Source organism: Camelus bactrianus, chromosome 11 (genome assembly GCF_048773025.1).
Source record: "Camelus bactrianus isolate YW-2024 breed Bactrian camel chromosome 11, ASM4877302v1, whole genome shotgun sequence".
In the NCBI taxonomy this organism is placed as follows: domain Eukaryota; kingdom Metazoa; phylum Chordata; class Mammalia; order Artiodactyla; family Camelidae; genus Camelus; species Camelus bactrianus.
The window spans coordinates 64041214-64068325 of NC_133549.1; the positions used below are offsets into that span (position 1 = coordinate 64041214).

At 33.9% G+C, this 27112-nt stretch overlaps 2 protein-coding genes and 1 pseudogene across 11 annotated transcripts in view; 1 reads left to right on the top strand and 2 right to left on the bottom strand.

Annotated features, from left to right (window-relative positions):
• Positions 1 to 3770, bottom strand: part of LOC141579225 (endoplasmic reticulum membrane sensor NFE2L1-like) — a 29133-nt pseudogene extending 25363 nt beyond the window's left edge.
• The window catches only part of CTNNA3 (catenin alpha 3), a 1350411-nt gene that overhangs the window by 836394 nt on the left and 486905 nt on the right, over positions 1 to 27112 (bottom strand). The gene's annotated exons all lie outside the window — the stretch shown is intronic.
• Positions 1 to 27112, top strand: part of LRRTM3 (leucine rich repeat transmembrane neuronal 3) — a 165148-nt gene that overhangs the window by 62518 nt on the left and 75518 nt on the right. The gene's annotated exons all lie outside the window — the stretch shown is intronic.

Sequence of the window (27112 nt, forward strand, 5' to 3'; positions counted from 1 at the left end):
CTTACCATCTCAGAGTCTCTTTGATCTTTACATCATTACATCTTTTTGATAGTTGATTTGATCCAGTCCCTGTCTTTGAATATAATCTAAATGCTGTTGACCACCAATCTTCTATCTCTAGTCTTGACTGCTTTTATAAGCTCCAAATGTGGAACTTCAATGGCATTCTCTGCTGCATCTCTGGTATTTCCCTGTTATCTCAAAACACTTTATGTCCAAAACTGAACTCTTCCATCAACCCCCCTCCCCACCCACTGCACCCACTCCTACCCCTACTTACATCCTAGTCAGACTGACCTTTTTACAGTAATTAGAACATTGAAGTTGTGTCTCATTGCTTTCCCTGCTATTAACTGCTCTGCAGCAACATACCCTTGTACATCTCCTTAAGCACTTCAACACTTAGGATACAGACTTCCTCTGCTTTACCAGATGTTGCCAAATTGCTCTCCAAGAACTAATATCAATTTACATTCCAACCAGCAGTATATAAAAGTTTCAGTTTCTGCAACACCTAGACATTTTTTATTGCCATGTTTTAATTTTTAACATCCAATGGCTATAAGATGTAATCTCATTATTGACTTAATTTTTATTTCCCTAATAACTGATGAAGCTGAGCATCTTATCATATATTTATTTGTCCTTTGGTCTTCCTTTTCTATAAATTGTTTGTTTATATCCTTCATCTATTTTACATTAGGTTGTTCAAGGCCTTTTTTCTTTTTTCTTTTTTTTAGTTTCTAGGAGTTCATAATACCACCTGGATACAAATCCTTTGTCAGTTCCATGTATTACAAATACCTTTTTTTTTTTTTATAGTTTGTGGTTTGTTTTTAACTTTGTTTATGGCAACTTTTTATTATACAGAAGTTTAAATTCTGATGTATTTGATTTATCAATATTTTCATTTAACATTTAATGCCTCATTTGATAAATTCTTTTTATCCCATAGTCATAGAAATATTTTCTTCAATTTTATTAAAATATTTTTAGCATTTTGTTGATCACATTAATTCTTGAATCCAATTATTGTTTATTTTTGTTAATAGTGAATGATCTAATTTTAATTTTTTGTGTGGATACTTATCATCTATTAATTAATCTATTCTTCCTTCCTCCCCCCAATTTTTAATGCCTTTTTAGTTATACACCAAGGCCCTTATGCATTAAGATTGCTTTAAGGCTCTCTGTTCTCAACTTGATGATTTTTCTATTCTGGCACTATTATCACACTGCTCCAATTATCATAGCTTTATACCAAACATCAGTTATCTACTGCTTCAAAACAAACTGCTATAAAAATGGATTTTTTAAATCATTATTTTTCATTATTTTATGGATAACCACAAAATTCTGCTTCCTGTGATATCTGCTTGGGCACTGGGACAACAGTGAGCTCCAAAGTAGCCTTTTTCACATGGTTGACATTTGGTGCTGGCTGCCAGGTGGGAGATGGAGTTGTTGACCAGGAGCCTTTGTTTTCCTTTTCGAGGGCCTCTCCACATGGCTGTTTGCAGAGTACAACAAATACAATCTAAGAAGACATTGCAAGTTGAAGCTCTCTTAAGGCCTAACCTCAGAAGTGACTCAAAGTTACTTCTGCCTTATTATGTCGGTCCAATAGATTAAAAAGGAGGTAAAATAGAATATGCCTCTTGATGAAGTAGCAACATCATATTGCTAAAAGGCATGTGGGAAGGAAAACAGTATTGTAGTCGTTCGAAGTACAATCTATGACACTCTGGCAAGGCAAGTCTTACCTTTCCATTGTGCTTCTTCAACATCATTTTGGTACTTTGTCTTCCATGTATGAATCTATGAATTTTGGGATCAACTTCTCAAATTCCAACCAAAAAAATTTTTAAATGGGATGTGGAATAAAGTTTCAAATAATATTCACTCCACAAATGTTTATTGCCTACCTATTATGTGATAGTCACTGTTGTAGTACTACTGATACATAAACTAACAAAATGTACAAATTGGCTTCCCCAATGAGCTCATGATTCAGATAATTTGGAGAAAATAGCGATCTTTATTTCCTTTACTCTTCTAATCAATAAATATTTTATTTCTCAAAGTTAGGTTTTAATTTATGTCCTCCATTGAAGCTTTATAATGTCTTTTTATAAATCTATACCTTTTTTATCTGATTTTTCTTGGGCAACTTATTGACTTTTTCCCCCTGCTATTTGAGGCTAAGCTCTTCAAGGGCAACAGCTTTAACTGCTTTATGTCTTCTTACAGCTCCAGATACATGATCAGATACTTCAGGATAATGTACTTGTTGACTGGTTAACTGTTTTAATGAATAAAGGTATACTGAAATGAAAGTTTAATTTTCCACTTGGAAATCTTAACCATGCCAGGTCAAATTGTCTGAATCAAGCTAAGTTCCTAGAAATGAGCAGCATTCATATGTCAGGTGAACTGCCCTCATCATACATTTAGGGAGAATCCCTATACAAAAGCCATTCAGTAATGTAAAGGAGCAGCACATCCAGTTACTTAAATAATTTAAAAAAGAAGGGAAAAAATGCTTTCCAATCTCTATACGGATATTTAAAGAAGTTAAAAAATGTGTTTGCCTGGCTGCTGCTAATCACACTTTTAACTCATAATTTTGAAATTAACCTCTAAATTGGTTGCAGTGAGGAACAAATTAGCTCACTTTATAAATGGAATAAAGCTCATTGTGAGTCTCTTGAGAAATCCATGAACATTCTTATTTTCAGACCCTCAATTATCAAATATCCACAATTCTTAGTTTTACAAGCATGCTGAATTCTCAAAGTGTGAAAAAAGCAGCCTAGGTAATATTACAACACCAAATGATACAAAAACAGTGGTAGGTACTGAGGGGATCTAAGATTCATATTTCAATTTTCTTCTCCCCAGATGGATAGCTTCTGACACCCAGTGTCACCATGCATTCTGAATTACCATAAAAGTTGCTTTCAAAATCATGGCTATGCTAACAAACAGAATTTCCAAACGTTTCAAGGTCTGGTACATAGATCAGAAATGGCCTAATGACAATATCACTCTTTTCAATACTACTTATAGATTACAATCATATTCCTTTATATATATGAGAAAAAGTTGTATATATTGTGAAAAAGTTTTAGAAAACACCAATCCTTTGAGAAGCTCCAGACATTGTATAAGTAATCTGAAATCTGCAGAATGTTACACTATGAAATGTAAAACTAGGAAACCAGAATGGAAAGAGTGGGAAACATAAGCTCAGTTAACACTAAAACACACTGCCAGGATGGAAACCTCCACATAGTCTCTCTTTCTGCCCATTCTGGGCTGGCATTCCCTACAGTTCTTTCCTTCTTGCTCCAAGTGCATGCTAAATAATTGTGAAATCTAAAGCTTTAGCCCAAGATCTGTCACCTGAGCCCAAGATCTGTCAAGATCATGTTTTTAACTCCCCCGAGGTATCACTGTTTGAATGTCACAGAAACACTGCAGACTCAGCAATCCCAAAAGGAACTCATGGTTCTCACCCCCAAAGCATCTGTTCATCCTTTCACATCCTCTGTCTCAGGGAATAGCATCACCATTCACCCAGGCCTCTATGCCAGAATACTGGGTGTCATTGAAAATCCTTTTCTCTTATTTCTCACCTACAATTGGTCACCAAAACCTGAGGGTTACACACAATCTCATCCTTTAATGACATATTGACCAATTTTCTCTTCTTCATACCCACTGCTATAGCCTTGGTTCAAGTCCTCATCATCGCCTATATGGCCCATGACGGCAGTCACCTAGCTGGATCCCCTGCTGAAAGATACACCTCCTTTAATCCATTCTCCAAATGGTTATCAAATAATCTCTGTAAAATGCACATAAAAGCAAATTGCTCACCTGTTTAATAGTTTTCAAAGGTTATAAATGTTTATGCAGGATAAAGTTCAAATCCTTAGGACAATTTGCAGGGTCCTCTATGACCTGGCTCTTGCCTACATCTCTAACTTTTTCATTTAAGTCCTAGTTCTCTCTTCAACCTGCTATACCTATTTATGCTGCACTACTTAGAGTCGCTAATTCATACCTTTGCTCGTGATGCTCCTTCTACTTGGAAGATTCTCTCCCCACCTTTAACCTAATGAACTACTCATTCCAAAGGTCCATTGGAAGCATCATCACCTCCACAAACCTTCCTGAAATCTGTGTGGAATTATAAACCCCCATCTTTGTGCCATAAGTATAATAAGAACTAGTACTTATGGAGTACTTATCATGTACCAGACATTGTGCTTAGTTTATTATTGTCATTCTACCCTATAGATAAACTTAGTAACTCCTTTTACATTACCTTACTACTATAGTCTACAAATACATTTATAAATAAATACAGTATGCTTTATTTTACCTACTTGTTTATATTTTGTATTTACTTTTACTAGACTGAAAAGTAGTTATGGATTAACTGTGTTTTATCTTATTGTCTTTTACCTAAAATCCTTCGTTGCACAAGGAGATCTCAAGGCTTTGTTGACAAATGACATTTAATGGCTCCCAGAAGATTGATATGATAAGCAGACCTTCAACGACCTTCTACCTACTTAGAGTTTCTCCTAATACAAGTAAAAATGACATCAGAACCATTTTTTAAATTTAAAAATTCATCCTGGATCAAAGCAATTATCTACCTAACCTATTAGTGGTGCAACAAAGAAAAATACAAAAAGACTACCATTCATGATAATACTCTTAAAGATAAGCTAATTTAATAATGCTTGTTTGTATTAAGCACTTAATGCATTTATCTGAGTTAATTAGAGCCTATGCAGATTTCCTGCTTGCTCTATTCATTGGAAGAAAATTTTTTCAAAGGGTTGAAAAATGCTGTCTAAAGTAGCATTTGAACATTTTATCATACCATGATTTTATTTAACACAGTAATTCTAAACAATTCCTTTTAGCTAATACCTGTAAACATTCAGCAACAATCCACCAGTTGAAAGTCTATGATTCACTTTTGTTGAGTGCTACCGGCTTGTGACATTAAATTAAGATGTTTTATTCTGGACTAAATACAAAAGACAAAGAATAAACCAGTCATGTAGCTACCTGCCAGCAGAGGAGTTACAGACCTGTTGTTATTAATATTAACAAAGTCACAATTTCCCAAAACATTTAGATTTGGTGAAAAGAAAAAGTATTGAAAATGATTTGCATATCAAACAGCCTCTTCATCCTTGCTGAATGTACTAGTATTTGGCAAAAAGACCCTTTGTCTTCTTTCAGCATTTCAGGGGTCTAATTTTCCATGGTTCTGATCACAAGGGTAACTTACTCTATGCCATTCATAGGCTGGGGTCATATAAAATGAATATAACTGATACAATCCAAGCAGGAAGTACTTATTTATTGTTAAATAACCATAAATATTTTCTTGTTTGTTAAAAATTGACTTACCATTATTAAAAATTTTCAATTAGATTTGATTTTAAAACCAGCACTTTAAACATGATGTGCTCCCTCAGCAACTAATAAAATAAAATCTTCTGTAGCATATGTAGAATATTTTAAACCAAATTCTTATTTGCTCATAATGCTCCTGTAAAACCTTTAGATGCTTGCCATTTAAATAAATATATCTCTTAATGTTTATTTATAAATTAAGCACATTTCCTATATATTGTTTTCACAAAATTTGGGGTTCTGGATGTTCTTCCCTCTTTATTAGGAAGCCATCTCTATTTTGAGCATCCTCTCCTAGATGAGTTTGCTATATGAATACCTCTTAAAATAATCTTATGCCTCATGCCATCACATGTGTGTGCCTCCAGCAGGGGCAGTCCTCAAATTTGCTGTTATATCCTATCTGCTTCTTAGTTAGTGGCTTGACCACGTATTAAATCACCCCAGCCAGAAACCTGCAGTCATCATTCCATTACAACCCCACACCCATAATTGATCATTAGAATCTATTGATTCTTTGTCCTGAAAAAACTGTAAATCTATCGTTTCTCCTCAAGTTCACAACTACGGCTTCATCATTCATCACTTGGATTATTGCAGTGATATTCCAATCAGCCTCCATGATATCTAGCCTCAGCTTCATTGCCCCCATCCCAGTTCATTCTTCTATAACAATCACATTTCAACAATAAGATGAATAATGCCATTCTCTGACATAAATCTTTTACCACTGACAATAGCCCACAGGGTGCAAGCCAGATTCCTGAACATTCCTGCCATAGCAATGTGGCCTGTAAGTATCTCACCAGATTTATGTTTCATCACCTTCCCACATACTCTCATGCTGCAGTTCTCTTACTATGGGCAGGATAAGTGCTTCCCTACTCTATGTTGTCTGAGTACTTTGTACACACCCTTGCTTCAGCACTAGTTTCAAGAGAAAGAAAATTTTAAAGTTTAAAAATTAAAAATAAAAGGGAGAAAAATATTTTTAAAAGCATAGAAAGAGTAGCACAAATAGCACAAAATGAAATAGTAAAATAAATCAAAATACATCAATAACCAGAATAAACAAAAAGGAAATAGATTTGTCAGTTAAAGGACAAATTGAGTATTGTAAATTGGATTCCTATGCTTTTTTTCACAAGCCACACAACTAAAATATACAATAAGACATAAAAGTTGAAAGTAAAAAAAAGTGGAAAAAGATAATAAACAAAAGAAAGTAGGACGCATACAAAGACACTGGAATAAAGAAGTTTCTGCAAAACAAAAAAAAATGATTCAGGTGATAAATACGGTAATTCCAAATTCATGTATAAATAATAAATCATATCAAAGATACAAAGTAAAGTTGGAAAGGATTAGAAAGAGCAGTTATCAAAGATCAATAATAGTGAAAGATTTCAGTACAGTCCTCCTTGTAACTGATAGATCAGGAAATAAAAAGAACCAACAAATTTTATATTTAGACAGCTCAATTAAAAAGTTTAATGCTATGGACATATGCAGAACTCTGCACTCAACAATTAAAGAACACACATTCTGTTCAAGTGTATCATGAACTTGAAACCTGAACGTGTACCAGAAAGCGAGTCTCAACTAGTACCAAAAACTCCCTGTCACACAGAACTTTTTTGTGCAAATAAGACAAATAAGGTAGAAATAGAATTTTTAAGATTTTATTTATGAGAAATAGGAATGTGGGGCAGAACTTTATAAAACTGGAACACTGTAGAAATTCAGAAAAGTCTAGGATTTGAGAATAGAAGGTATTTCTCCTACTTCTAATTTATCTCATTCAAGTTATGGTTTGCATAGAAATTTTTAAAAATCAGAAGTTTGATTCTACCAAGAATATCAATATTATTTTATGCCTTCAAATTTCTCATTTGAAAGATTTGTAACTGAACTACAATGTAGATTTATTAATGAAACAATGGCATTGCTAACTATACAGTAGAAACTGAACTTATCACTAGCCTTTTGACTAACATTTCCAAGAGAAAACTTCTTAGGACTTCTGAAAAATTAGCTATAATTGGGGTATCTGGATAGACGGGCAGTAATTAAATTAATATCATCAATTTATACTAAATTCACAGAAAAGTGGGGTGGTACAGCCTAGTATGGAGCAGAATGTGATTAGGCAATAAAATCCATTCACCTAGCTTCAATCACTCTCTTATCTGAACTAAGAGTGATCAGATAGCATTCCTTTTAGGTCATAAAATAAATCCTGTTAAATGCCAACCTATAAATGGTGTTCCTGGAAAAATAAAAACTGGATCTGGGTTAGTTTAGGGTGAAATGGGCCTTAACTGAGATTGGGAATGAAAACCATATACTTCATAAGTCTTCATGAAAAAGATATTGGCATTTCACTATATTTTATTACTTTAGCTCAGTTGAATTTCATATCACTGACAAAGAGATGACTTGACCATTAGTTTTTCAAATTTGAATAGTACTACTGGTTTAATTTTCTTGAATTTTTTCTTTCTCTAGTAATAGAAACCTACTCAGAAATGGTAATTAAAAGGCATTTTAAATCAGTGACTTTAAATCAGTGATTAGATTTTATCAGTCACTACTCTGTCAGCTTTAATACAAAGCATTCATTTATCTTACTAACAGTTCAATTTGTGAGATAGCAGTTTTTCACAATTAAAACTACTGAAGCTTTAACATACGTGGAAAACTATCATGATAGCATTCTTTGCACATTTCTAACAACCCTGGAAGACTCTATTATAGAAATATATACAGATGACTATGGCTGCTTTTTGAAGGACAGCTTCTAAGATTGGTATATGATCTTAAGAGAAACATTTACATGAATTAGATAAATTACTAAGTGCTACAGTAATAAACCATTTGGAACGGATTTACAAAAACACTCTCACATAAATAACTGGTAAGGGATTGAAGTAGGAAAGGGCTTATCATACTCTTACTGAAGGAATAGACAAGGCAGCTGATTGAGGAGAGTTGTGAGAGAATTGGCACAGGAAGACTAATTGCAGAGAAAATAAAGCTGACTCTCTCAGCGAGATGATGTTGACTACTACCCAGTTAGTTTTAGGAGAGAAAATACCCACTTACACAAAATCTTCCACTTAACTGAGTTTAAGCCCAGTTCAGTAATCACAGAATTATGAAGAGCTAGAAAGGAATGTTAAAGATCACCTAATTCAACCCGTATATATATAAAGAATCTGGTAAATTATATAATTTATCCAAGAAATACAAATCAAATCTGCTGCCTCCTATATTTCAGGCCTCTTTCCAACGAACTAAATTGAATTAGATGTGTGGATTCAATAGAAGCAATCTTGCTGTAAAGTCAATTAGTATGAATATACCCCCCACCCACCACAATGTCTGACAGTTACAATAAAATTCTATGGGGAATGCATAATGAAGGGTAGAAAAGAATGCCAGTGCAATTTTGTTAAAGCTAAGGCAATCTGAGAATTTAATTTTGGTCTGTCTAGCCAAGTCAATTACTCATGCACCCAGGCTGGAAAGTGACCAAGGGCTGACACAGCAGCTTACAAACTCTTCTGTTGAATTAAAAAAAATAAAATAAGAAATTGCGCAGAGGAGGTAGGGAGGAATAGTGTAAGAAAATATAAATTAAGTCAATTAATGGCTTAATAGTGAAATCATGAACACTGGGCTATGCATTCACTACAAGAATGCTAGGAGCACATGGAAATTTATCTAAACTCAAAAGTTGGGAGTTAGAATTACATTGTATACTTTAGGTATACACAATTTTGTCAATTATAACTCAATAAAGCTGAAAAATTTTTAAATAAAAATGCATTTAAGTATATTAAAATTTTTTTCCAAAAGAAGATGCAGTAGGGATTGGGAATAGATTTGGTAGGATAGGAGGGTGGGAAAATGGGGCTGAGAGCAAAAACAGACATACGAAAACTGGAGAGGAATCTAGACTTTTTCACCAACTTGAAGTGGTACTTTCTCATTAAAAGAAAAAGTGCACTAGTATATAATAGCTATCTGCCATGACAAACAGATAAATTTAGTGTTTAATATTCAAAAAGAATCAGTCATTTTATAGAGGAGGTTACCACAGGACTCCTCTAGATAGTGGATCTAATTTGTATTTATAATTCGATTTACAAAAATGTGATTGACATACAGCCCGTCAGGAACACATCCAGGACATAAAAAGTTACACTTATTTATTTTTAAGCATGTGAAAAACAAGGATGCAAAAAAAAAAAAAAAAAAAAAAAAAGACATCCACCAATGTCTATTGGCTATATCTCTTCCTTTTCTTTCCCTTTATCCTTGTCAGCATCACTGAGAATCTTAGGAAACTTGCTCATTCTTGTAGCTACATTTTCTATAACCGGACATTACTCTGTCAACTGGGGCTTTTCTGTGGCTGGGAAATGAAAATTGAGGAAGTAGAGGGTGCAGAAATGGGTGTTAGTCTTGGCATCTGAAGACCTAGCTTCCAAACTGGTCACTATCTAGTGGTGACCATACTCAAGCTATGTCATCTCTCAGGAACTCAGTTTTTTCATCTTAAAAAAAAAAATGAGAAGGTTATATTAGATGATCTCTAAGCTCTCTCACAGCTTGAAATGGAGTCAGTTACTTCTTCCTTTTTGAATTTTCCTCACATTCTCTTTAAAATGGTTGAATAGGTAGCTTTATAAACAATAAATAAGTCTTTCTTACTTGTAACATTCTAATTATATATCAAACTTCCTAAGCCTTTGCCAAAAGGCCCCAGTAGACAAATAACTTCAAATAACTACTAACTCTCAGAGAAGTACAAGTTATCTAAGATAACTGTTTACATTCTACATTGATAAAAAGGTTTTTGTAAAAGTGAGAAATGTTTTTAATACTTAGCTGAAATAATTTAATGATAGGAAAATTAATGCTTTTTATATGGATGAATCTAAATTCAAGTCATAGATAAAAGAGTTATTTCAATTTGTATGGTTAAGAAGCAGAAAAAAAAGCTTTTTAAAAGTTTTTATGTATGATGGTCTAACACTATGCCTTTGATAAAACGGACAAAGGTAAATTATCTCAGTGCTGTGTTTAATGGCTCTGAAGGCCAGCTCAGTACTGGGCCATTTATTTCAGGAAACCTACTCGTTTGTACAACTTGTTTCAAAAAAAAAAAAAACAAAAACAAAAAACAAAAAAAACAAACCAAAAAAACAGGCTAACATGTTACTAAGGTAATATTTTTAAAATTCCAGTCAGTGATCATGTTTCATATATAGCCACTGGGTAAAATGTATAAACATTTAGCATGTATTTTGTTACAGATATCTTTATATAAATAAAACAATTTTTAAAATAAACTAAGTAGAATAGGAACAAAAATTGAGGACAAAAACAACATAATTATCATTCTATAAACAAGGCTCAAGGTTCTTTTACCTAAAATATACCCTTAATGAGACTTGGGGCTACTGAATAAAACACAACCATCAGATGCAGAATTGTTTGCCTGGTAATTATGATACTGTTTATAATGCCAAGATTCTGTCCAAAGGCCACTAATATGAATCAGTCTTTTGGCTGCAATACTTAAACAATGATACCATAAGTACAATATCCCTTTCCATTCAAACACTCTGTGCATCCTGCCACAGTGACTTCATTTCACACTGAGATGCTTGTAGAAACATGCTGCCCCAATTATTGAGCCACAATGCCCGCGCCTATGACTAATCTGAGATACAACTGAGAAATAAACAAAATGTTCATGCTTTCCTGTCCATTTTTGCCATTCTCTTCCTTTCTTTGGTGTCTTCTTTGACCCTCATGCTGAGTAATTTTCAGCTATTCCTGGCATAAAAAGAACCTCGAATGCTATATGAAATCCTCAAGCCCTATTCCAGGATGTCCCAAAGAATGTGCCAGAGAACACCAATCTTGCGAGATAGTTATCAAAATATCAGAGAGTGTGGAGAGGTTCCAAGATCCAATACTTTTGGGAAGCTTTGTGTACTATATTCTCAAAACTGAGATTCCCTAAATCTATTAGCATATCAAAGGCTCTTAGAAGTCCTGTAGTAAAGAAATATTTTTATCTATATTTAACCCATGCAAATCCAAAATTTATTTAACTGTGGAGTCTATTTATATCATTTTTTTCAAGTGAACTCTATTAACATAACTGATGGCAAATATTAGGCACTTAGGTGCCCTCATATAGAATGTAACTGCTGAAGTTCTAGCCTCTTAGAGATTAGTTAGATGCTGGCTAGTTAACTGAAAAAATTAATACAAATTGAGAGGTTAATTTTTTATGATAGATCTCTATCTAAGGATGGTTGACTATAACATACCATACTTTGGCAATGCATCTGCCAAAGTGCAGAATAAAATGGAAATTTCAGGCACTAAAGTTGTGAGATTACACCCTGCATGTATCTGTTATTGCACGAGTGAGTACTTTATTGGTTTTAGAATTTTTATGCTCAAAGAGCTAAAATTCTGAGGCAACAATTACATATATAGAGTGAAGATAATATTTGTAGACACATTTAATTAAACCATTTTTCTCAAATGACTAACAGAAGTGGATTTAGTCCTCTGCTTTTTGATGCCAAAAAAAGAAGACAAAAAAAGCCACCTGCCAAGATCTGGCTGTGAAGCCATGACTGTGTCTCAACCATTTGTTTTACTAATGATCAACACTTGATTGTCTGGGTCATTGAACTGAGAGGAAACCCTGAATTTTGATTTCTACAAAAAGATTTCAGAGGAAGACTTTTGCTTTGAAAGTCTACTTACCCTTTTTAGAAAACTAGCAATTTGAATCTGCTATCTCTACAACCCACCATTTACAAGATTTCTTTCCATCTTGAAACAAACAGAAAAAAATACACAAGTCATCTATTTATATTCATGTGAATCAAAGACAAAATGGTGATGATGAGGATGAGAAAAGGTGAGAGAGCTCAGGAGTCTTTAAATTGAAGTTGGAAACTATGTCAAAATATGTTTTGCCAGGATATTTCTGACACATCTTGCTTCCCTGTTAGAATGGTAGCACAGTCAGGACAGCCCTCTGCAGGGTGTCTGACAGTTTATCTCTATTAGCTTTTTATCTAAATCTATATACTTATGCCATCAGAAATACTGATCACAGAATTTTTGAAACACAAAATATTTGTAGCCATTTTTTTTGGTGGAAACCAGCACTACTGCCTGCAACCTGGATCCACTCTAATAGAGGACTGTGGCACTAACCCTACAGTAAGTCATTGACAGCATTGGTAGGTGGTTGAAATCCTTAGGGTAACAAAATAATGCTTTTGAAAGACTAATATTCTCACTGATGAATGTCTTTTAAGCTTACATCACGTCAATTATTTGCAACCTCATCTTTATAAAATATTTTCTGGTTCTGGGATACTCTGCAGTTCCTCGTTTTTGATTCTTGCTTAAATATCAATACAATTGTTTTCAGTCTTACAAAGCCAAGGGGGAAATAACTTTGTATCTTAAGCCCAAGGGAAAATATCTCTACTAAAATGCCATATTTTTGGAACAGATTCTGTTGTTAGGCCATTACCCCAAAGGAACAGACAAAATTAGGAACCTCACATTTGTTACTATTTGCTAGCTGAAGCCTCACGTAGTTTTATAAAAATAATCATAAAAACAGAAAATTGTGCACAAATATGGTTTTAGTATTTTTCCTACAAACTCAATAATGTCCTTTTTTTATTTGTACTGGTTTTTCTTTCTAGTGGAGAGAAATGCTAATTTCTTTTCCTGAATAGTATATTAAAGGTGATTTCTTGACATTTCACTGTTTGCCTTTTCATTCTATTTTAGAAGATGATTCCCAAAGCCAGATAATGACTGTGTTCAATGCAAAACGATGACACAGTATCAAAACTCTTCCCCTTACTAGTTTTCACATGTCTTTAGCAATATCTTAATCAATGCAGAAGTGGCATAATTGGAGAAAAGTTGTTTGAATTAAAAAGACCTCTCTATTCTATCACTCCCTTCAACCAGATATTCTCCCTTTCAGCCCCTATTTCATTTCTTTCATTGCATTTTCAATTTGAACTTACTTCTTTCTTTCTTTATCTGTTCATTATATTTCTTATCCCATGGGACACAGGTTCCATGTGGGAGAGAATTTTCTATACCTAGTGGCTACCAAGTGTTATTGTTGAAGGAAAGAATGAATAAGGGAAGTGGTGGGGGGATTGGAAGAATACATATGATGGATCACAAGAAAGTCATAGTGTGTTCCCTAAATGTAGTCAGTCTGTAAATATACCATGTAAAAGCAAAAGTAATGCTTTTGTTCATTTGTTTGCTTTACTCCATCATTTTTGTTGATCATTTATTTCTAAATTATTCAACAACTTTCATTACTCCATTACTACAATAATTAGCTTCTATCTGTTGAACAATATAGTGCCAGGTAATTTACCTACAATTGTGCAACCATCCTAAAATATATATATTTAACTTATTTAACTTATATTTAACTTATACAGGGAAATTGGGGTACACAGAAATGAAGCCACAAGGTCACATAGGCAGGAAGTGGCAGAACCAGGATTTGAACTTAACTTCTGACTTCAAAGATGTGCTTTCTCCTCTGTAATCACTTCACTTAACTGTATTTATTCAGTTTGTTCTACACTGATTGGTATTTTATTGCATTGCTTTATAGGTACGGGTATGCTTAGAGTCTTGTTTTTCTAAATTATACTTCTTATGTCTTACTCACTTGATAATACATTTGCTAAAGGTAGAAATTGGAACTTATTTTTTTTAACCTATTGTATACTGTGTATACTCCTCTACATCTTGGGAAGAAGGATTTTATTTATGTTCACGTGGTCTGCAATTTACTCAATTGTGTTTCTGCAAGCTTAGTTACCTTTTTCTGGAGCAAATTCCCCTAGATACCTTCTATTCTCTCATAATTTCACTCTTTACCCACTAAGGTAGAAGTCTAAATTATCTGACTTACAAGATTCAGAATGATATATTGTAAAGTTTACAAATTACATATTAAAAGTTTAAATTAATATATTAAAGAATTATAATGCCATCAGCATAACAATCAGTATAAGATTTTAAAATTTAAACAGTGAAATATTTTTAAACACCTTTAAGTGTTCAAATTCTGCTTGATATATTTGTTCTGTGTATTTCTTCAAAATTAATGTCTTAAAAATCATTTATTGTTATTGGTTCTTCACCGTAAGCTCAAGGATGCTGTCAAATATGCTTGTGGGACTCCTAAACCAGATTTTGCCTTAAAATTCTTAGGTGTCAATTCCCCTTTAGTATCAGCACATTGAAGTGAAAGTAGGATGTTCCTCAGCATATATTTTGAAGGAATTGATAAACTGAATCTTTTCCCTCTCCCATTATTTGGGTAAATTAGTTATAGTAGCTAAATTTAAAGTAGTTTCTTGATTATTTCTTCTCTTTGGCCAATTTAGTATTAGCTTCAAGCTGCCTCTTTTAACATAAAAGTGCCCTTTTAAAACACCTTTCTTATGAAATTGTTTTTCATTTAGAAGTATCAGATGTATTTGCTAAATTATTAAAAACATGAAATAAGATATTTCACAAGCAGAATCTTCACACTTTATGCAATTTAATTGCCATTGAGACTTTAGTTAGGTCAAATCTACAATCAAAATCCTAAAATGATATTCAAAGAAAGAGAAAAATAAAGCAAAGACCTTTCATTGGAACAACTGTCAAGACTTTCCTGTAAAATGTCTTAGCTTTCAGTGAACACCAGAGATTTCCCACCACTTCAAAATTCTTAATTTATTACAAATAGGTATGGTAGAAAGATTTTACTAAGTATTTGGATATATTTATAAAAGTATTAAGTTGCTTTTAAAAAATATCTTTACTTAAAATTTGTTTAAGTAATTCAGAAAAGTAGAAAGAATATAAAACCCATTCACCTCAAAATAATCACCACTTGATATTTTTATTCAAATATATATATAGGAAGGTATGTAGAAATAAAGTTCAGCAGGTCAAGGGACGTAGCAAAGAACGATTTTATTAAAATGGACATATATTATCCTCTACTATATTAAATATATGCACTATATTAAATGTAACTTCAAATGAAATAGCTTTCCTGAAATTGAGATAAATGTTTCTTTACCTGAAGAAATATGTTGAATAATAAAATATCACTGATTATTTTTTTAAAAGACTTAACAAATTTAAAAGTTGGAGCCATTGCTTGCTACAAAATGTAAGGAAGTGAACATACTAATGTTTTTTTCCTATTGTCCTTCTACAAAGCTGAATTTTTTTTGTTACATTATTATTTTCATTGTTAAAGTTTATATTGTTTCTGTCTTATTCAAAGCCACAATGCCCTCAATTTTTAACTCTTAGTTCTAAATTGAAGATTCATATTTTTAGCTGGGATCCTTCAATGCCTGAATCTTCTGTCATGATTCATCTCTTGGTAGGCTGACTTTTACTGTAGTTTTTGTTTTGTGTTGACAAGGTGAAGGGATTGATTACTCAGTTTTTGTCTGTTGTTATACTTAAAACAACATTAATTTATTTGCTTATAATTCTGTGGGTCAGCTAAGCATTTCTTCTCATCTTGCAAGCTAGGCAGGTGTTGGAGGTCATTGGTAGCTTTGCTGGGGGTTGATAGTCTAGAACAGCCTCACTCATATGTCTGGCTATTGCAGGCTGGCTGTTCTAAGGGGCCTCAGCTAGGGCAGCACACCTCTGATCCACAAAGTCTCTCATCCTCCAGTAGGCTAGCCCAAACATGGACATAAATGATGGTCTCAGGATTCAAAAGAGCAACATGAGGGACAAAACCTAGAGGCATAATCAGCACTTTTCAAGGCTTTGCCTACATTATGATTTTTGGTTTTTTTCTTTTTTCCTTTTCTTTACAATTTTTACTCACATGATAATTTTGTAGGCATTTTTTAAAATTTAGACTTTTGGTGAAGTTTCAGGTTCACAGCAAAATTGAGAGGGAAGTACAGAGATTTTCCAAATACAGAAGTTCCCCGTTATTCATGGGGGATATGTCCCAAGATCCTTAATGAACGCCTGAGACCATGGATAGTACCAAACCCTATGTATGTTTTTCCTATACATACCTATGATAAAGTTTAATCCATAAATTAGGCACAGAAAGAGATTAACAACAATAAGTCATAAACTAGAACAATATAACAATAAGCTATAATAGAAGTTATGTGAATGTGATCACTATTTCTCAAAATATCTTATTGTACAAATTTAATGTCTTTTTCATCTTAACTAAGTACTTATCATACACTATGTAAAAGCTGTCACTTTTACAGTCTGAGCTGCAACAGCAAAACCAGCACATATTTTTTTTCTTCTTCATAATTTCACCACGAATAGAAGATTCATTGTTACCATAGGTCTTAGCAACCTCTGCATATGATTTTTGATTTTTTTTTTCTTTCTTTATTAAGTCAAAAACTTTCACCTTTTCACTTAAAGGAAGCACTTCACAGCTTCTCCTTGGTATATCCAAATTGCCAGCATCATTACTCTTGTGCTTTGGGGCCATTATTAAGTAAAATAAGAGTTACATAAACAGAAGCACTGCAGTACAGTCCATCTGATAACCCAGAGGACTAGAGGGCTAACTGAGTGACTAAAAGGCGGGATATACTGGGCAAAGGGATGATTTCTGTCCCAGGTGGCTCAGGGCAGGATGGAGCAGACTACAGCCTCCTGTTACATTTTTTTACTTCAATTCTCTGTCATCAAATCTCTGATTTCCTTTCCCCAGATCACACCTCTCCATCTGGTGGACGTGTCTAAAAACAAATCCTGTTACATCACAGACTTTCTATGTTATGGTTTTCATTGACTGCCTTTTCTTCCTGCCTCACTCCTTTTCATCTCTGGTATCGTCTGGCTCTGCAACTTGGAGCTAAACAAGAGCCCTGTCATTTCAATATAGACTCTTCTTCAGCTACCTCTCTCAGAAGCTGCAAGGATTTAAATGTGTTCCCACAGCCTTCTATTACCATATGTCTCTTCCCTCTAAGTCAGGGAACTTTGTATACCTTGTAAGATTGTGACCCTTGCTTTTAGGGAATTATTTAATAATTCTGATAAGTACTAAGGGATTAAAAGGAAAATAAACAGTTGCACACATACATACTCCAGCAGAAGACTACATATATCATCTATAAATGTTCTTTAGAAAAGTTATCATTCTGGTTATAGCAACTGTATGTTGTCTTGTAATAGTAGGAGAGTATGTCTCCTCTCATATTAGTTTCGTTTGTCTTTGAATACAATAACAGAAAACCTAGCAATGTTTCAAAACAACAACAAAAAATGTCTTGCAAAGAAAATATAGTCAGGACACAGTGGCATCTGGTTTGGATTGCTGACTAAATGAGGTGAAGCCTAGTATCTCTCCAATTACTTTTGCCTTATTACCTCAGAGTCCCAAGATGGCTGCTGCCCTGCAGGCATTTTCGATCTATGCTGCAGGCAAGAAGAGGAAGGGGAGAATTAGCCCCAACTTACCTCTTTTAATAGGAAAGCAGAACTATCCCTACTGCACCTACCACCACTATCACCTCCAGCAAATTTCTGCTCACATCTCAGTAGGTGCTAAGAATTTTTGAGCACTATAGTAAAGAAATGCAAGAGACAAGAGAGTTAGGAAGAGCCACTGATTCAGCCCAACAAGTGTTTGCCATACCCCCAAATTCTGAGAACTCCTTGAAGGAAAGGATTAGAGCTTATCCATTTTTGCATGTCCAGCACTTAACAGGGTTTGACATATTTCTATATGCTAAGCAAATATTCATTGAGTTATATTTCTCTATAGCTAACATTATTTATTGCTTTCTGAAACTATAATTGAATTAACATTGTCAAAAAAATTTATCTCAGATCTTGAACAACTACAATAGGAGTTTACAATATAAATCTATAAAATCTCAAATTATTAAATTGAAATTAAAACTCTGTTCATCAGAGATGTCAATCTAGCATTTTATGTGGACAAAATTATATCAAAAGAGTAATATCTGTGTAACAAAGTATAAGTTTGGAGTGACAGAGAAAATGTGAAATTAGGTTCATGTTTCGATTGTGAAATGTTGTTATGTAATCTCCTGCTCCTTACGCTGCAGAGCTAGGCTATTCTGCTTTTAATAACAGCCTATTACTGATGTTACAAATGAAGTGGAATACACTATTGCTGATACTAATAATAGAAATTAAGCTGTCGAGTGCATTCCCAGTACCAGAAGGTAATTTACAGTGCTGCATTGGACTTTATTGTCAGTATTTATAGAAACTTTTCATTCTATTCCATAATATATATATGTTGGTTCTAATATAAAATAGTATTTTTTTCTAAGTGTTTTAATAGATTTAAAATTCAAGGATGATGCCCCAAGTTCATTCCAAGCTTTGTGCAATTATCATGATGATGATGACAGCAAATATGTAGAGTGCTTAGATGTGCCAGGCACTTTTCTAAGCAGTTTACATGTGGGAATTCATTTAATTCTTATAACAACCCCAGTTAGTAGGTTCTGTGATCACCCACACATACAGAAGGGGAAGTGGAAGTGGAACTTGAGGAAGTAACTTGCCCAAGGGCTCATGGGTATCAAGTAACAGAGCTGGGATTCAGAACTTGGGCCCTTAATAATTTGTCTCTGAAACCCACTATGGATCCCCAGGAGTATGCATACCTAATTTGACAAACATATTTTCTCCTATGTCATTTTTAGGACCCTATTATTTAGGAATTATTCTCCACATTTGATGTTTGAGGAAAAAGAAGCTTAAAGAAGTTATAGTAACTTGTGAAAAACCACAAGACCACTAAATATGATTCAAACACAACTCCCTTTGACTCTAAAATCTACATTCTTATACACTGCCTGGTGTACCGTACTGCTTTCGACAAGTGGAGAAAACTTTCCAGTGAGTGATGTACTTCCTGTGTCTCAAAGTATGAAGACTATCACAAGGTCACAGAATTTCAGAGCAGAAAGGAATTATCTTGTCAAACCTACTTATTTTACAGGTGGGGAATTGAAACCCAGAGAGAGTAGAAATACTACCCCCTCACTGCAGATTTCCAATATCCTCACCTAAGGGTCAGTCCTCTCTAGAATCTCCTCTCCTTTTCCCTATATGTTGATTTTCCATTTAAAAATCCTTTGATATAGTATAAGCTGTCATAGCTCACAACTGGAAGGAAATTGTAAATACTCACTTTTATCATTTTAGAATGATGAAGACCTTCAGTATTTCACAGCCTTTATTTCCTCAGAAGCTTTATTTCAAAAAGCGTTATCTCTGCTTGTCATCTTAGAAAATATAAAATCTACTAGCTAGAAGGGCATATAGTACCACATGTATCAAACTTGTCTCTAGGAACCGTAGGAAGATGAAAATCATGGCAATTTATACCCAGCATCCCTAAAGAGCCCTGTCCATTATGTATCTGCTTTTTATTGATTGTCCTCTTACTTGAACAAATATAATCACAGAGGTCTTTGAGTGATTTCATATTGCTCTTGGACATATTGTTCTGCAAAATGATCAAGACTTTTGGTTGTCTAGGATTTACAAATGCTTGTTAAACTTTATTCAAAGTGATCCCAGAAAATATAACTGGGGCTTATTGGAAAAATTTTATAGTCCCATAAATATAAAGCAATTATTAATTAGCAACAAAGGCATACCATTTTCAATCTTATTATTTCATTATGAAAATAAATAATCAACACTTTTCCCTTTTATTTTTCTAGGCAAGGGGTCTTAGGAGTTCTTAGGTACTAAAATGGCCATTAAATAATATATGTTAAATGTTATTGTCATTGTATATTATTATCTTATAAGAATTGTTAATTAGACAGGAAGAGCATAATCCCTCATTTCATAGATGAAATTAAAGTTCAGAGAGGTTAGGTGAAAAGGTAAAAGTCAGACGCTAACAAGTGGAGAAGCCCAACTGAAATTCAGATTATCTCCTGCAGCCACTGTCCTTAATACTGCATTGAGTTGCCTCCCCTAGTTTCATAAATTTCTCTAACATTCAAATTAAAGTTTTATGTATGTAACATTTGCCCTGTTTATTTCAAGGAGTAGTTTTTTTTTAAGTCTTGTATTCAGATGTTTTGTTTTACTAGAATTTCTGTTAAAACAGAAAAATTTTCTAAAGCCTTTAAATAACCACTGTTATCATAAGCAAAGCAGACTATCTAAAGAGACAGTATCCTAAGTACCACTTCAAAGACCACACTTGCTGTGCAAAAGTCACATTAAAGCACTTTATCCTGAACGGCCTCATGACCTCAGAGAACACCGTACTACATTCTTATAGGCACAGTTAGTTACACTAGTTAATGGCCACATGTAAAGATTATTTCCTTTTCTTAATACAAAATTGTTAAAAGTATTAACCCCGTATAGTTAACCTTGAGAAATAGTTAATTATCACAGGTAGATAAATGGCTCAGTGTTACAGCTATAGGGACAATACAGAAAACAAGTTTTTCCTTTTAAGAGGTTGAAAGTGACTCTGTTATGATATCCTGAGATAGTGCTTTCCAAATGTGCACTGCTGATTTGCATGGATTCTAAAGTCATTACTTGGAATGCAGAGAGGATACAGGCTCACTCTTCCAAGGATGTGGAGTCACCTCTCACCTTTCAAGAGTTCTATTATGGTTACGAAAAGGCAGTCAAAGCCAAGGGGTCTAAGAACCTGCTAAACTAGGCCTCCCCAGGGATGCTAACTTATAAAACTCCAGCAGCTCCATCTTCAAAAACAAGTGATTAGGATAGAGAAAAGAGGGCAGGCAAAAAACAAACAAACAAATAAATAAATATCCCACTCTTTTTTCCCTTCAAAGTAAAGAATGAAGATGGTCAGTTTGTATTTTGGATTCAATGCAAAAGTAGATCACTATTGTACAGTATGCATTTCACTAGAAAAGGAATTTATTTTCCTAATATTCTCTACCATGCATACCTCAGTGCTTCACACATGTACTAGTAATTTTCTTTAATTTATAACCACACTGGGCTTATATATCTCTCTCATAAAGTTGATGCAGGAATGGTAATAGGTTTACACAAAAATTGTAAATTATGTCATGCTGTTTTGTTGAAGAGAAGCTTAGCTTCTATTTATAGCTTTAATAAGCTACTGCATGCTTTCTAATTGTGTAATCTGTGGGATTATGGGATATGTAAATTAAAAAATACCTTTATCTAGGAATCCCAGATGCTGTCTGCTCGTGATACATGCTTTCTTGAAATACATTCTTCTAGAGAAAATTGGTTTTTAGATTAAAATATTAGGGGAAATTTATTGCTCCTATAATCTTTTTTATTTTATACTTCAGTTCCAAAATTTATAATTCTGGCAAATAAATAGCATTTGCCAAAGATTTACTATAATAGATAACAGAAAAAAATCTAAACAGAGATGGTGGTAATGCTGCAATTTAAAAAAAATCATGACTTCATTTTTTATTGATATGATATATCTCCTTTATGAAAATTTCAAGTGAAATAGAAAAGTTCACAGAAAGTTTCACCTTAGGTAATTCAAATCCCATTTATCAGAAAGAAATAACCAACACCAAGTAAACATCATTCCAAACATTTCTAAATAACTATTAAGATAGAAAGATGAATCAGAGAAATGTATATATACATAAACCTTAATTTTAAGAAAAAACAGAATCAAATTATATATGACATTTTAATATTTAAATGTTACATTGTCTTCTCCTTGAATTTAACTAAAAAAATCATTGAACTAAAAACTGGAGGAATTATGAAACTTGGGTAAGTGCTTCTTAAACACAAATGATAATGTTTTCTCTTCTAAAAGGACATTCCAACACTGAGAAAAAAGATTGAAACCTTTACGAGGATGGATTCTCTTTAATTATATATGTCAACCTTAGGTAGTAACTATTAACCCCATGTTATGAACAAAAGGAAACTAACTCACTATAGTTCTTCCAATATTGCCTGCTTTTACCCTCTTCATTGTCATTAATATGTTTACATTATCACAGATGGTTTATAATATTCACAGTATTCTGTTTTATGACTCTAATTCCTAAGGTTGATTTTTTGATACATAATTAGATTTGATGCTTACCAACTATTTAATAATCAGTTTCTCCACTCTTGAGCTATTGACATTAACTCACTCTGTGTGTATGTGTTTGTTTAAAGAAGGGCTTTATGGTTCTATATTGCCTAGGTTTTTTCCTGCTTCAAAATGTTTCTATGCTGACATTAGATTCAACTGAAAATAAAACTTGAGTCACACTTCCATTCCTTTAGAACCGTGTAGAAATTGCTTCTCTGGCTTCTGACATTATGTGGAGGTTGGAGGCCAACCTACTTTTCCCCTTATGTGTATTTTGCTTGTTTCCTTAAATGTTCATATGATTGAGTTTTTCTTTAGAGTTCAGGGAACAGTAACAAAATTATAGTATGATCTTCCAATTTGAAGATCCAAATCTTTGTACTAGTTTCCTTCTATTTATTTTTGTATTTTTGTTGATTTTTCTCCTCAGAAACACCAATTATACACTTGATGGCTCTGTTTTCACTGTTGCCATATCTTTCATCATTATAAAAATTTTATATTATTTGTACATATTTCATTATGTCAGAGTTTTTCACACTTAGTAGCTTGCCTCTTCGTTTTCAGTCAAGTTTATTCTGTTTCTATTGTATCTAGTGTGTATTTTATTTTTGTTATTTTTCATTTCCATTTTCATTTTTTTCCTGAACTCTGCTGGCTCTGTTTTCCTCTCCTTTTATTGTCATATGCTATCTTCCCTGAACTCTTCTGTCTCTCTCTAAACTCTTTTACAGGAGACATACATCTTGTGATAAACGCTATTCACACCTGTTTTGCTTGTTCTCTCCTTACGTAAAAGAGAAAATGGCAGTTTTCATACATGGAATGATCTATTGGCCCCTTTCTGATCACTACTCATCTTTGAATGAGGCTGGCAAAAAACCAAGTAGTACAAGGAGAAGGGGTAAGGGGAGTGGAATGGCTGGAAGTTAGCTAGGGAAGCTGGCAGCCACTCTTTTAGCTGGTGATTCAAATGCAATCTTTTGTTTCCTTAACACTGAAAGTACTTCTTCTCCCAGGACTTTTCAGATAAGGAGTCTGCCTGGATCACTGCGGGTTCTCTCGATAGTGGCATGCCACCTGCTTCCTCCACCTTTTCCTCTGGCAAGCTGCCTGGACTTAGGGACCAAGTGGTGGAGGACAGAATGACCTGGTTGGTAAAAACGCTCCTCTGAGGCTTCCCTCCCCTTCCATTCTGGAGTGGCAGGTGGGGTCTCTACAGGAATATTCTCCATTTTTCTTATTCTCCCAGTCTTTTAAACAAAGACTCTCAAATATGCCTTTCAGGGAGCAGCACATACTGTTGAAGTCTGAGACAGTGAGTGTCATCTCTCAGTAGGCTTGATTATCTAAGCAGAGGTTACAGTATTTAATATGTGAACTTCAGAATTTGTATCATTGAGGTTGTAGAAGTTTGCTTGCTTCCTTGGAGATGGCATATGTTTCTCTTTGCCTTTGATATTTTCAGTGGACTCTGAGGGAATGAGGAGAAGAAAAATGCCTCTGCAATATCTAAATCTGGAAGCATATAAATATTTCATATTCCATATATCATTTTACCACCAAAATGTCTGGTTAAATGTAGGAGATTTCTAGTCAGTTCACATAGAAAATATCAACGAGTACCTTCTCTATAATAGAAGGACCAAAACATTTGGCTAGGAGCAGACATCAAAGCAAAAATAAACAGGCCAGGTCTGGACTCATGGAGCTCACAGATTTATAGGTAATCATTGCACAATGTAATAAGTGTTATACTAACTAAATAAACACTGTAGCATGAAATATGCAATTTAATACTTTGCAATTTCCTAATTATTTTCAAGTCCATTTAACTAATGTTCATTGAGAGCTGACTATATAAGATCTAAGAACATTAACTTATATAGGCAACTTCAAATAAAGAAACTAAGCTGAAAGAGGTTAGGTTAATTGTCAAGGACATACAGATAAAGAAGTAGACTGTTTCTGACTAGAATTCAAGATTCCTTTTCTATTACATCATGTTGCCCTGAAAAGAAGAACTGAGATGATTACAAGACACAAAAATAAATCCACTCTGTGAGCCATGATTAGTCCTCCACATACCACGTGGGGAACCACTATCTGTCTTCTGTGGACCTCACTGGGATCCATGATCTGTCCTCTACAGAATACACTGTGACTAACCCTCATGGAGCAATAGAGATTCATATAGCTCTGCCCAGGACACCATCCACAGTTTTAATGTTTAGATAGCTACATATTTGAAACTATTTCTTTCTTGCAGGACAGTTGGTACATTAAGCAAAACAGTTGCCTAATCAGATATCACAAAAAAAATTATGTCTGTGTACATGTATGTATATAAACATAGGTATTTTCCCTCATTTGACAACTACTTGATACAGTTTTTTATTTTAGTAATGCTTAGTCATTAGAAATACATATTTTTGGCAATTTCCACTTTCATTTATTTTTAAATATGCGACTGTAACAACACACAAGGCCAACTGCAGTAAATGTTTATGTTTTTACAACATATCTCTACTCTTTTAGTTTTCACCCATTTCTGATTTGGCAGCATTTTTTTGGGTAGGTCTCCTTAATTCTTACCACGTTACTAAATTTAGTTTAAAAACATACAAAATCACATTTGTATTTTGCATTCCTGGTTTGTTGTTTTACATGATGTTTAATTAAATTACATAACAAAAACTAGTACAACTGGTATAAACATGTTTGGGAACAAATACAGCTGACCTTTGAAAAAGCCTTCAACTCAACTAGCGAACTGGTGAGAACAGGAATAGACAGACCTCTTGTAGTGTTACATAGTGATTAAGGCCATGGACTCGGAGCTAGACTGCCTATGTGTGAATCCTGATTATTACCTACTAGTTGTGTTAACCATGGGAAAAATCTCTTAATCCTTCTGTGCCTCAGTTTCCTCATCTGCAAAATGGGAATGATAGCAGTATCTACATTGAGATCTTGTTAAGGTTAAAGGAGTTACTTTATGCAAAGCACTTAGAATAGATCTTAGCAAGTGTTAAGTGCTATCTATAAGTATTAGCTGTTATTACTAGCCAGGCACTCAGTGTACAATAGAGTTTAGTCAATGTGTTCTGCAGAGGAAATGGAAAACATTAGCTACTCTGGCAAGTGGGTTAAATGGAGGCTGTTAAGAAGAGCTCTTATTTTCAGTATTGTTAACTAGTGACCCTTGCTGGGGCTTAAGTATTCTGAGAGCAAGAATTAGATCTGTTCTAATCACTATTGCATACTTTATCAACAAAGTGCCCACATTTACTGAATATCTTCTGAGTAAATGAATGAACCAAGTTCAAATATGGTAGGATGATAAAGTTTCTACAACATGATATCAGTATGACCTTATAAAAATAGGTTAGTTTACATTAAAAGATATCCATGTCTCTTTTCTAATTTGACCCTTACAACAATTTTATAGCATATGTAATTATCTCCATTTTATAAATAAGAAAGCTGGAGTGCAGGGAGGTTAAGTAATTTGTTCCAGGTCACACGGTGAGTCACTGATGGAGCTGGGGCTCAAAGTCAGGACTCTTCTCTAGACGTCACCCATATAATGTCACTCTCTCAGTGCAATAGCCCTATAATAATCTCAGCTAATCTTTTACCATCTCCATGAATGCCATCTCCCTTGTTTGACCCTTTTGACTTTTGGTGTTCCTTACTCACTTTAAACTCAAATTCTAAGCATCTGTTTCTAAAGATATCAGTTACTCTTCCATTCATGCCTAATGTTCTCTATCGCTGTAACTCTACCATAAAGACAGCCAAGCATGAGATTAAAGGTAGTTTATAAAATAAGAACGTCACTTGTTTAATTTGCTTTAAATACCTAACCTTTTGTGCATTTAACTACATAGTTATGTTAATACCAAGACTACTGCTTTACCTCACTGTGTCAAGTAGTACTTTAAACTGTCAGGGTTTTCTTGCAAGTCAGTCCGAAATCACCTGATGAGTGGACAGATTGATAGTATTTCTTACAATAGTAGTTTAATAAAATTAAATGGCTGGGCCACCTCAATCTAGGCCAATCCTTAAAATACCATCCTAGCAAATGAAGTGAATAAGTGAAAAAATGGTGTGTATGTGTGTGTAACGTGTGTGTTATGTGTGTATCTTTTGAAGGTTTTGGGGGAAGAACAAGAGCTCAAGTATACATACAGCCTCTTGTTTAAATGCATTGTCAAGAAGACAAAGGCTTCTTTATATGTGTAACCAGTTCCAATAATGTGTCCCTTCTATGCTCTTATTATCTTAAAGGGTTCTCTCCTGCATGAATGGCAACAAAGATACTGTAACTTTTCCCAATTGTAAGGCTGTATGGAATTCATCTCTGTTCGTTTACGGGGCCAAAGACTTTTTACCCTATATAAGTTTCAAATTCATCAAATTCAAGTAATTCAACAAATATTTACTGAATTTTGTCATGTTTTATCCACT